Raw genomic sequence first — 14,012 nt, 5'->3', positions numbered from 1 at the left:
TAGTTTTCCCTTTTTGTTCACCCCTGATCTCTCAATGTCATATTCTAATAGCTGTTTGAACACTTTGTCTTCTGTAATTGACTTGCCTCCTAATTTTGGTATCTTTTGCTTGTTTTCATTCGGTTTTGTTTTTTTTATGTCTTGGTTTTGGCGGGGTTTTAATTAGCTTTTTATATAATAGTTCTTTCATTGCCATGCCCTATGTTTCTGTGTTGCATTTTTTTTTTGGGGGGGGGGGAATGATTGTGACGGCAAAATCATCCCAATTGGAACCATTGTTGCATCAAAAAGCAACATTCCGGCTTTTTTTAATCCAGCCTGGATTGTGAGTGGTGTCATTGACTTCAAGTAAGCCTTTCCTGACAACTCTGCGATTTCATATTTCGTAATTATTCTACCACTTTTTTAGCCCTGTATAAGTTGCACTCACTATGGATAGTGGCTTTGAATGGACCAAAGCATGCTATGTCTAACGATTTGAAGGCATGCGAACTGTGTGGTGGGAGAACAAAAAGGATCACGTGGTGCTGTCTGGCCCACTTTACAATGTCAAGAGATACATGAGATGAATGGCCATCATAAATCAACAAGATGGGATCAGTGTTGTCGCCAGATCCCCTTTGTACAAATTCAAGAAGTGTTCATTGATGTAATTCATGAGAACTTTAACATTCACCCACTCAGAGCCTGACATTGTGTAGGCTGCCCCAGCTGTTGCATTATTCATTAACTTTTCATTTGGCAGTTTCCCTTTGAATATATAGTTGGATGGTATAGCAGTAACTGCTGCATTTACACAGGCTACTATGGTAGTGGTGCCTGTGTTTGGTGAGGTTAACAGGCTTTTTCCGCCCTATGCCACGGGTCCGAAATTCGGCCCCATTCCCAATGCAAATCTGGTTGTTTTTTTCCCAATTGAAAAAAAAATTCCCAATTCAAAAAAAAAAAAAAAAAAAAAATTTTTTTTTTTTTTTTTTTTTTTTTTTACCCTTTAAATATATAAGTTGACCTGATCTGGTGTAGAAAATAGAAAGTATTGCATGATTAAATTATCTGTTGCCTTAAATTTGTTTTAAGAACTGTAAAATATGTTAATGATTATTTAAGACTTAACTTTTTATCCTCAAAATCCGGCGCTTCCCGCGATTTTTTTCACCTCAAAAAGGCCAAGCCTTTTCCCCAAATTCAGATTAAAAAACCTGCAATAATCACACATGTTCATAATATTTTGTAAAATTTTAATAATAAGTTATCAAAATAGTCGTTATTTACCAGTTAACGGCTTCTTTGAAATATAAGAAACACTGTTTTAAATAATTTACATGCGATAATTTTTCCCAATTGAGCCAATTTTGCGATTAATTTATTTCCCAAAATGGGGGTTTTCACGACGCGAAATTCCCAAAATTCCAGTGTGGCGTTTTCCCAAAATGGAGCGGAAAAAGCCTGGAACCGTTACTGCTTGCGTTTTAGTTGCAGAAACACCAGTAATAACTTTTATTGGCCTGTGTCACGGTTGAATTCCCGTCTCGTCAAGGTTGTAGATGAGATGTGGTTTTGACTTGAGACTATGCTTGTCAAGAACCGCATTCAATTCACAATAGTAATTTTCAATGTTTTCTTGGGTCGCTGCTGCTGCACGAGTGGATGAAAGGGTCCTTGATTTTATTATCTTAAGTCTATGATCCTATCTTTTCAGGAAGTTATAGTACAAGTAATTACTCAGCTTGTCACCTGAATTACGCCTGCCAAGGTTCACTGCAAGTTCACTGGCTAGAACATTCAACTGTGCGCGATTTAGACCATACCCCGCCTGTGCCAGTGATGCAAGATGGTTTACCAGCAGCTCCTCTTCGTCCAATGCAAACAAGGAATCCTTCCCCACATCTTGCTTTTTTATTCACTTTGTTCAGAACCCTGTCCCTTAATGTTTTTTGGAACATCAAATGTCACAGCAGGTCTGTCCACTTTCTTTCGGTTTTCTTTAACTGCTTTATAGGCTGCCATCATCATGCCATATGTATACTGCTTTTGGTTCTTCATTCTGACAGGATTTTTCTGAAAAATATAATTAAACACAACATTTATTTCTAATTGATATTTTGTTTAACTCTCTTTAAATTTCTAACAATTAATGAACAGAAAAGCCAATTACTAGAGTGTTACCAAGGAAGATATTAGCGAATTTACAGCAAATGCTATGCGCATGCGCAGTCCTTCATTTGTAAAAAATGTAAACAGACGCTGTAACATGGAAAATACTCATACAAAGGATTTTGCGTTACTTAGAAACAATATATGGGTAGAAACAATATATGGGTAGAAATAGTGTTTATGCTTGAAAAGAGTTCATCGAATGATGGTAAATTGCAATATTTACCTGTTTTTGTCGCATTTTCGAGCTTTAAAACGAACGCCGACTATGGCAAAGTTTTAACCGGAACGAACTGCAGCGGGTGCGAACGTTCCATTATGTCATTTCACGCGATCTCTATAACCACGACTCAACAAGATCCCACGACTCAACCGGAACCTACCATACGATTGCTGAATCTCGCTTTATACACCTTATGGAAAGACATGTCTTTGAAATCGGGATCCAAACGCCGACAGTGAAAATGACAAATAAAACATGGTATTTAATGCTGCTTAAATTCACAAGCATTGTATGCATGTGATACAAGTTACTCTCTTGATATATTCCATAAAGAATCCGTATGACTCGCTACGGAAGTTTAAACACTTAATATATCTAATTCGACCGATTCTCTTTAGACAGAAACAACCGCAATCGTTTGTGTGCCGTGAAATCTCGTGGATTGTGATATGACGTCATCGTGATGCTATTTGTATGTCAGGGAAACCTTGGATGTCACTGACAACAGACTTAAGTCTCTCCTTAGGCGATTTTTTTTTCACTGAGGAAAAAATAAGCACGAGGCAAAAACTTACCTAATCTTTTTCCTAAGGACTTCTGAGGATGTTCATTTATGGGAAAATCTTGCCTTAGGTGATTTATCGAACTTAAGTAAATTATTTAGAAAAACCTAAGGGTCCGTATCCACACAACCATGTTTTATCAGAGGTAAAATAAACATGTTTAGTTAGATAGAGTCATAAGCTGTTGCTAATTTACCTAACGATAATTTATCGTGTGTACACATTTCAAACACAAAACAAACATGGACCGAATGAATATGTATGTAAATGTTTCAATTCGTGGTATAATTACCGGAAAAGTTAGCACTCTATACATAACATTTAAATTGTAACATGATTTATTTGTTAACATTTCAATAGTTGTTTGATGATGCCGCGGACGCGTTCCGTGGACTCGCCGAATATCGAGAAAGAAAGGGCGGCTTTCAAGCCTGAGACGAGGACGCAACTGAGAGGCACCGTGGAGACGTACAACCCTCCCAATATGTTGCAGTAATCAAATTTAATAAATTTCGCGTTTGACATTTAAATAAAATGGCGTGACTACTGACAGAGATAAGGACATTCTTTGTTACTATTACAGTGTTGTGTAATTTGTGTTGTTTTTATGATTATTTGGCGTATATTACAGTTTTATTGCGTTATTTCAACACATCATTTCATTACCTATATCGGTTGTCATCTTCCACTATCCTGACCAACCATGAATGTTGTTGACGGTCTATTTTTATTTTTTTTGAATTCATAGTTGAGTTGTCGATGATTTTCTCTAGAGTCGCCTATTTTCGCAAAGTTTTCATTTACATATGCAAAATACAAACTGTCAATATATTTGAAAAGTTTTTATTAAAGTATATCCTTACTGTAGTTGGAAATAAAGTGTGTGTTCTTAAAACGGTTAACAAATAAGTTTGTGTTCGACCAACCGTCTCAAAGGTGGTTTGCGCGTGGCTATGATATTAATAGCCGTGCTGTGTATCGTGTTATTTCTTAAAATTTGACCTAGCATTTAAAAAATATTACAAGATATGTACATTTTCAGAAAGGAAATTCATTTCTGCCTTGAATATGTTCAAGTTCATGGAAATCGCGGCACAATTGATGAAATTATGTCTGTTCAAAGCGATGCACCCTGTTTTCGGGGCTTTTTGAGTTGAATACATTGTTAAATATACAATATATATATTTGATAGTGATTTTTTCCATAGAAGTTGATTTTTCGTTATAATGTAAGTATGTTCATTCAAAATGATGTTTATACTAATAAGCCATTGCGCAATGTATAAAGACATTTGTTTTGGTTATTCGTTACAACAACGAAAATAATATTTAAGAAATGATTTAAATTCTTTAGCGAACATAAATACTTGTAATGACAAAATGTTAAATAATAAGAAACATATATTGACCTTATTGAATATTTTTATTACTATAAATACATTTTTATGTATAAAACTTTATGTATGTATATTTACTTTCCTTCATGTGTGTATTAAATACAGTTTTTGTGTACATTAGTGTTGCTAGTTAAAATTAAGTTGCGGTACGTAAAACAAAGCAAACTAATAAAATATGTCATAAAAATTTATGGATTAGGACGTGTTGCATTACGGCTTAGGCAGACCATGACGCGAGTCCTATTGGAATCGCTCTTAGGTTATCCATTCGGGGCATTACGATATGTTTTACTCATTTTAAGAATTAAACTCGGCCATCTTTGCCCAATAAAGATAGTCCGAAAAAGGTGTGCAGTGGTAACACACATTGTAGTTCCTAGACCATGTATAGTTCATACACTTGGTTGTATAACGGTTTACCGTTAGTGAATACATTACAAACCTTAGGCAAAAATACGTTGACTGGCTTCGGAAAACATATGCTCAAGAAACGAGCACTGCCTATACCTAAACTGGATGACCTTTCATCCGCACTGAAATGATCTTAAGATTTTGTTTCATTGTGACTAACATATGCACTTATATCAATTTAGGATTGCTATATACAACGGTGGCAAGAAAGCAGCTTTAATCCCCTTGAGGTTGGGTATATCAGGTTTGCATAAATCTAATAAACCACTATGCACTACGACTACTATGGCGGAGGTGCGATCGTGTTAATCCGATAGCATACAACTATGCACCTGTAGTTGTAATAGATTGTAACGTCAACTGTCAATCTTTGTTTTATTCGTTGATAAGTCACGCGACAATCTAGGTTTTTTTATTATATGTTATTTATAATTAATGTATTCAGTCAATCAATATAGTTTACATGTTAGAAAAAACGTATTATCTTAAAAGTCGTTTATCTAAAAAGCATGTTTAAATCGTTGTTTTTAGTTTTATTTTTAGTGAAAATTGCGGACACTAAAGGTATTGTTAATTTATGTTTTATTAGTTATTTAAAGGAACAAACACATAAATGTTTTAATTCGATATCAGCAGATTTATGTCTGAATGAATTTATCATTTACCACGAATGTGAAATGAGCAAGCAAATATTAAAATCCTCGCGACTGTTCACTTAAAAGTAAGAATGATGATACTGTAAAGTACGTGTATAACAAAATTTTACACAATAACAAATAACTGACCCTTTTCAGCGAATGTATAAGTATATTTCATGTGTTACGCTGCTTCCTTACTTATATACGGAATACCGTTAGTGCCATCGTTGTAACACATTAAAATCCAGAGGGCGAGAACGCGAGAGTACGATTACGAGAATGCGACAATACGATGACTATCGCATTGTCGCCATCGTACTTTCGCACTGTCGAAATCGTATTGTTGCACTGTCGCATTGTCGTAATAGTACTAACACATTCTCACGATCGTGTTGTCGCACTGTGGTCATCGTATTGTCGCATTCTCGCCGTCATACTCTCGCGTTCTCGTATGCTCGACCTTTGGATTTTAATGTGTAACCACGATTGCCCTAACGGTATTCCGTACTTATAAGAATGACATTCGTGTTAGGTAAGAGTTGCTTGGGATTTATCTTCATGATGCGTAGGCCTGAAACCCTGAATCAGTAGATTTTTGATAGTATGGTTTCACAACGACTAGGAATTCATTAGGTGATAAAACAATTATTATCGAGCGAATATTATCTTACATGATGTGTGTATTGTATTTAAATGAAACTGTGTGGTATTTTAATGAAGCTATATGTTACTAGTTTCCGCTTAGCTGCTTTATTATTTATTGTTGATTAGTATTTTGCCCATGTTGCTGTGATTTAAGATCAGCAAATATCCAGTCTAAAAGAATAAAATAAAGCGCACCAATGGCGCAATTCAAAATATGTTAAGATAAGTAAAGTTTAAACTATGGTTAAATGGAATGTGGTAGTAAACATTTACAAACATGTAATTTAGTTGTAAACATGTTGTCATCGCTGTAACTTATGGCTTCTATGTGAGCATAAGGAAGGACGATTGGAATGTACATTTTGTACCGTAAAAGATACGTTTCCATCAAATACGATTTTTTAAATAATGGAATACCGTTAGTGCCATCGTCGTTACACATTAAAATCCAACGGGCGACAATGCGATAGTGCGCTAGTACGATTGCGACAATGCGATAGTACGATGGCGACAATGCGGTAGTACGATGGTATCAATGCGATAGCACGATGGCGACAATGCGATAACGCGACAACGCGATAGTACGATGACGACAATTCGACAGTGCAACACTACGATGGTGACAGTGCGATAGTACGATGGCGACATTGTGATAGTCATATCGTACTGTCGCCATCGTATCGTCGCATTGTCACCATCGTACTATCGCGTTATCGTACTGTCGTCATCGTATTATCGAATTGTCGCGATCGTACTATCACGCTGTCGCCATCGTATTGTCGCATTGTCGGCATCGTATCATCCTATGGTCGCCATCGTACTATCGCAGTATCGCATTGTCGCCATCGTACTATCGCACTTTCGCCATCGTATTGTCGCACTGTTGTGCTCGTATTATCGCATTATCGCATTGACGCCATCGTACTACCGCACTGTCACCATCGTATTGGCGCATTTTCTTCATCATCGTATTATCGTATTGTCGCCATCGAACTATCGCGTTATCGTACTGTCGTCAGCGTACTATCGCACTGTCGCCATCGTATTGTCGCACTGTCGTCATCGTATTATCGCATTGTCGCCATCGTACTATCGCACTATCGCAATGTCGCCTTCTGGATTTTAAAGTTTAACCACGATGGCCTAACAATATTCCGTAATGAGGTCTGTACTTGTTTTTATATGATTTTTCTTGCTGCTGCTTTTTGCATGTTAGCGCATAAGTTTTATGAAATATGAATAAAAAACGTCGATAATGATGATGTCAAGACAACACTGTTATGTTCTGCAAAGTTGTTGCATTTAATTCACCAAATGAATTGTTTTATGTTCAATTTAACCTGTTTTGTGTACGTGATTTCATTGATACTTGTCGCTTAGTCAACGATATACAGGCGATCAATCGTCATTCTTTTTAAAGAATGTTTACCTATTTTTACCCTTTCGGTGTTGATGTTGTAGGCAAGTGTAGTCCAAATCCGTGTCACAATGATGGTACGTGCACAGCAAGAAAAACTAAGTTCAAGTGTACGTGTGTGCCTGGATACACGGGGGTTATTTGCCAGGAAGGTAAGTATTGTTGCGTCTCAAGTCCTTTATCGTTTGTTTATCAAACGATAAGTATATCGTCCCAGGTAAGCCTATGCAGTCAGAACAGGCAAATCAGGGACGACACATACCGCCTTATCTGACTTTTCGTTTAGACGAGACTTCATTGAATTGAAAAGCACAATAAAAGTATCGCCCCTGATGATCATATACAAACTTTACTTTATCCCCATGCATTAAGTATCGCCCCTGATGAGCATATACGAACTATACTTTATCCTCATGCATTAAGTCCGATTTTCCAGAGCAAGGCTACTATTTTTGTTCATATGGGCCGTGTTCTGTGAAAAGGGGGTTAAATAAATGTGCGTAAAGTGTCGTCCCAGATTAGCCTGTGCAGTCCGCAGAGGCTAATCTGGGACGACACTTTCCGCTTTTATAATATTTTTCGTTTACAGAAAGTCTTTTCTTTGCATAAATCCAGTTTATGCGGAAAGTGTCGTCCCTGATTTGCCTGTGCGGACTGCAAAGGCTAATATGGGACGACACTTTACGCACATGCATTATATCCTCTTTTCACAGAGCAAGGCTCATATATGCTTGTATTTGTGAATATGACTTCATTTTCAATCAGAACACAATAATTTTGAACACACTCGCATCCCATTACTACAAACATATAAATGTTCCCACTTTTTACTTCAAGTATGTTACATATTTCACATAAAACAATAACAACACACACAAATATCAGCAATTATCCTCGCTTTTAAATGTGTGTGTTTAGATGCTATGTTCAGGACATAATTTAGGATTGAAATTGCATACGTGACCAGATGTAAGCTTTTTTCCAGACATAGATGAATGCGAAAATCACGTGTGCCAGAATGGAGCCACGTGCGTGGATATTGTGAACGGTTTCTTGTGCACATGCGCCGGCGGATTTGCAGGGGATTTTTGCGAAACAGGTAAGCATACAACTTGCTGCATTTGATAAAGAAAATACAAATTATTGAAATATTTATGTGCATTATAGGAATGTAATTCAGACGCCTGGTTCTGTTGCACAATGTTTGCACATTCATTATATATTTGTATACAGCTTGGCGTAAAGACTTGAATATTTTGTATAACATACAGACCACAAGACATAATACAAAATCATTCTCTTCATCTTACATAAAAATACACGCTGACTGAACTGAGAACACGTACTTTTTAGTTCGTCCATTAAGTACGCCCGTGGTCCAAATATATTTCTAACGCGGCAATCGATTATGAGTGATTTGATATAAATACCCGTCGTGTTTATCCGGAAAACAGACTTTAATAAAACTTCAAATACTTGAATGAAATAACGCATTTTTTTCTATAAACCAAACTCGTAATATAAATATATATATATATATATATATATATATATATATATATATATATATATGTGTGTGTGTGTGTGTGTGTGTGTGTGTGTGTGTGTGTGTGTGTGTGTGTGTGTAGAGCTATGAGAGTGTATTTTGTTATAAAACCTATGAGTAACGTTTTTTTCGTCGAATATTTGTATTTTGTTAGTGGATCTTTAGGAAAAATATTCTAGTAATACTTCGAACCCGTGCCTAAATGGAGGAACTTGTGTGGATGAAACTAATGGGTTAAAATTTGTATGTGCAGATGGCGTCACATGACCGACGTGTACACCATCAGGTTCACACTTCAAAATTTAATACCGTGTCATTATATACGAGCCTCGTGTGCTTTGTGCTTATCCCTAATTAGAAACGACACTTTCCGCCAATTTTGGATTTTCGTTTAGAAGAGACTTCCTTTAAAAGAAAAAATCAATACAAGCGGAAAGTGCCGTCCTAAATTAGCCTGTGCGGACTGCAAAGGCTACATCCAGGATGCCATTTCACGTCCGTGCATTTAGCACAGTTTCCCAAGAATGAGGCTCATCGTGTTTGTGTTTGAAATTAAGATATCAAACTGTTAATCAAAACTGTATATGAGGCCGTGCGTGCATAGCATATTTAGTGACCAATTATGCACAGTTAATACTCACAATGGCTAATCATCCTTAGAAAACAATTGCTATCGCTGTAGTTTTTGTATAAAAAAATACTTATATAATACAATAAAGTAGAATACATTATTTTGAAATTAGGTCAATATGATAATATTATTATTTTGTTCGTAGTTTATAGTTGTCTTGAACCGGATGCGCCGACAAACGGATTCGTTAATACGTCAGCAGGGCTAGAGGTCGGCAACATAATATACTACACGTGTATGGAGGGATATGGACTGGTCGGGCAATCACAGAGGACCTGTCTAGCAAACCTCACTTGGAGCGACTCTATACCTTATTGCATGATAGGTGTGCATTTATTTTATGCACAGAAGATATGCATGCACAACGTTGTAATTTAAGCAGTGCAATTTGATAAAACTTGGTTTCTTCAAATAAACATGTTTAATTATCAATCGCCACTTGATGGACTTACTATTGTTCACATATTAACAGGCAGGTTAGTAATTTCATTTTTGAACGACTTGAACGAGTTCAGATTATGAATTAAGCGAGCCATTGGAAATCGTGCAAACGGATTTGGTGGATGGTAAAACAAATTATATAACATAAAATGTTAACGATTGTGAGACCTTTTTAGCAGTTGTTTTTAAACGAAAATGTGCCGCGACCTTCTTAACGATTGCTTTTAGTTCGCGACATAATGTCTGCACTTTAATGTAAATCTTAAATCAAAGAAACTGAAGCCATTGCAAACGATCACAGTTACATCAAAGATGCTTGCAATAGTAATATAATCAACGAAAGTATTTCACGGGAAACATTCCATTGCGTATCGTTAATATTTCTACCAGTCTCTGTATAAAAAAGAAGTATATGACACAATACGAAGAGCTTTTGCGTTAAACTGACGACACACATCAGGCCTACCGCAATATGCGTGTTTTCGTTAGGCCTTATAATCAAAAGATAATAAAGGATGTAGGGTGTGTCATCAACTTCATTATTTGATAACATAAACAAAACACGCGACTTTCAGTTTATGAAAAAAATCTTTAAAAAATCTTTTAATAAATCGATTATTTTAATCATACCCATTAGAACAGATATATTGGATAATGAAGCCAGTAAAAAAATAAAAGGAATTATCTTAAACAACCGCAACTCCTTGATCAAGGTTCAGCGCATGCTTATGTTGTGTTTGATAACCTTACAGTCAATAACTTAATGTAGTACCTCAGTAAACAGCCTTTGTAATAATTTCAGAATGTCCACAACTGCACATTCCAAATGGTGCAGCAGACACGTCCGAAGGTCGGAACGCGGGTTCCACAGCTGTGTTTATGTGTACAGCTGGTTACACATTGAGTGGTAATTCCAAGCTTGTTTGTGAGTTGACAGGTTTCTGGAAAGGAGTGAAACCCACATGCAATCCCGGTAAGATGTTTGGGTCGCTCATGCAATTGTATTATATTGTGTTCTTGTATGTTTTGAATAACATACATTGAAACCTAAGATGGTTAAATATAATTCATACTACCAATAACATATGTGTTCAGGCTAATGCATTCAAACCTTGGACCGTGTAGTGTAAAATATGGTTTATTATCCCATATTTATAGTGACCATATCACTATTATATAGCATTACCCGTCATATTTGCTTAATAAATGTAAACCTTTTCGAATTATTAGTTGTTAAACGTGCCATGAACTGTTCAAACTTAGTATTCCTACAATTATATACTGTATTGCCTTATAGTATATTTGAATTGATTCTCTTTAAACCCTGTGCAATCACGCATCATACTTTAAATTGACAAAAATAACTATTTTACTAATAATTTATATAAAAAACATGGGTATGTACATTCACTAATTCTTTAGTGAATGTACATACCCATGTATTTTACTCATATCGAGAAACTATATGGATAAAGCAATCAAATTGTGTCGTGGACACATTGTGTTCAATTATTTGTAGGCCTGTTACTCCTGTTTATAACCTGTCGTTCCTTAAACTATTACAGTAGTCCGATTGCAAATATTGTATTTATTTGTAATATCATGCCGTTCATTGAAACATGCCTTACATCTATTCTATTTATTAGTTAACTGAAGATGTACCTTTGATCTTTTTTTCAGTCTGGATGTGGGCTGTAGTGATGACTATACTAGTCCTGATGTTATTTGTGTCAGTGGTTACGATAATCTGCCTTGCAAATACTCACTGTACATACGAGGTTTGTAAAGCCCATCCCATGTGTATTTTGGTACAATATAGCTTAAATTCGAATGCCGAAATAGAAATATAAAACAAGACAACGGTTCAATAGAGTACGCAATACATAAACCTTAGAATATTAAAGCGACAAAATAAGACTTAACATCTCAATCTCTGTCTTTCTGCACGTTAAACAACATATTTCATGTTCATGCACAATTCATATATAACATTTGCTGAGGCCAATACAGATGTATATACACGTTTCACACACATGTTCCTGTTTGTTTGACTGTTTTATATAATAGAAAATTTAAAAGTGTGTCAAAATGTATTTTTAAACAGCTCACGCCATGATATGAAGCAGAGCAATTAATAGACAAACGTCGTCGAAAACACAGAAAATGCATTGCCATTCTGGTAAGTGCAATGGTTGATTCAGATTAAATCTCATACTATTCATTACGACAATTGATGACACTGGGCTGGTTCAAACATAAATTAGTTTTTTCAGTAAATCAGATAAAGTAATAAACAGTTAATTAAATATAAGCATGATTTTATTGCTATCTTTTATTCAGGGGGGGGGGGGGGGGCGAGGCGGATTGGTCAAAATAAAACGTTATTGGACAATAAGACACATTTCACTGAACAAAGACATGTGTGTTTTCATTATTCTTAAACTAGGTTTATTTCAATCGAAATTAGCATTTCTGCAGGATAAGTTTTTCTTGCCTTTATTGAAGCTTACCACCTTTTTCATATCTTCCGTAACGTTTGGTATCACAAATAATACTGTATCAGTATTTACATTCGCAATCGCATTTATTTCAGAACAACGATGATGAAGTGGCGCGTGATGGCCCTCCGAAACCCGGATTTAAATTACGAACAATTGAACCTCATTGAACAAATCTTCAATGATAATATTACCGATTAACTATTTGTAAGTGAGCTCAGACTTTAGAGACGAACAAACCAGCAACCGTTAAATCCCGCCATTTTATTCATGCTGCCAATCGACACTAAAGTTTGCGTGATATATTTTCCATATTTCAAGCAGCTCGCCATACGGTTTGTTGTTATCATAGACTGTATATCATAATCGTTTCGTTTAACAAGTGCAATGGCTTCAGCTGCATGACGACGATCTTCAATAACGTTTTGTATGTCGCCGACAGCATTACAGTGCTTGTTTTTATATTCGATGTATATTTATATAAACAAAACATTGTTCAAATTTCGGAAAAACACAGTCTTTGGGTAATAGTCATACAAATATCGTTTAGTTTATGGATAATAATAATCAACTGAAATAAAAACAATGTGACGAAAGACTTCATTGTCGAAATTTATATTTTTGGTATGTCTTTACTTTTTTGCTTATGTCATCCCAAAGTTTTATGTATATGCAAATTACATAATAGACGTAATAATAACTGCATAAAGCAGTGTTTTTCATCAGGAATATATTTAATTAAAAAAAATACGATAGCTTTCTGCGTTCATAAATGAGAAATATTTGTGTGAAATTTATTGAACGAACGAAATTCGAAAGGTGATATCCTTAACAAGCCGTTAAAATCCATGTCGTGAACGCACTTTCTGTGCTTTCTGTTTGATCGTGTATTAACAGAGGCCGTCCGGCAATCAGACGGTCGTGGGCGGATGTATATGTCCATGGAAAATACCTTAATTTTTGTAGATACTCGTTCAATGAATCCGATGTCGCGCGACCGCCGTCCGATCTTTTTTTCAATTTCAAATCGATTCCTTCCCGGGCCCGATGTCGGGTACATTTTTAAGTGAGACTTCAAATAAACCTGGACGCCGCCCTATGCTACAAAATGACCCGGTGTCCGTGCTATCATCGACCGGGCGCCAGCCCTATGTGCGTAAAAATACGACGTCCGCTCATCGGACGGTGATCGGTTTCTTTTTGTGACTGAGGTATCAGTTTGATTTGCTTTTCTTCGATAATTTTCATTAGAAGTTTATGGACTAGCCATTAAAACGATAAATAAACAAATATTTCTAATTTGTATTTGCTTCACCTGATAATTTCAAGCGAAATGCATAGTCTTCTTACTCAACCGTTTACAGTTAATGGAACAATCAGTGTTCCTTTGGTTCGCAGATCACTTATTGATTGCTTACGAATATTCAATCATCGTTCAAAACCGGAAA

The 14,012-nt window shown here is 35.9% G+C and overlaps 1 long non-coding RNA gene across 1 annotated transcript; it reads left to right on the top strand.

The window, feature by feature from the left end:
• Positions 1–10,927: 10,927 nt before the first annotated feature.
• Positions 10,928–12,203, top strand: LOC127849331 (uncharacterized). Its single transcript, XR_008034850.1, has 3 exons — positions 10,928–11,039; positions 11,747–11,844; positions 12,171–12,203. It is a non-coding gene; the product is annotated as an uncharacterized LOC127849331 (long non-coding RNA).
• The last annotated feature ends 1,809 nt before the right edge of the window (positions 12,204–14,012 follow it).

The sequence above is a fragment of the Dreissena polymorpha genome, chromosome 1, assembly GCF_020536995.1.
Source record: "Dreissena polymorpha isolate Duluth1 chromosome 1, UMN_Dpol_1.0, whole genome shotgun sequence".
NCBI lineage: Eukaryota > Metazoa > Mollusca > Bivalvia > Myida > Dreissenidae > Dreissena > Dreissena polymorpha.
This window is presented reverse-complemented; position numbering and strand designations above follow the sequence as displayed.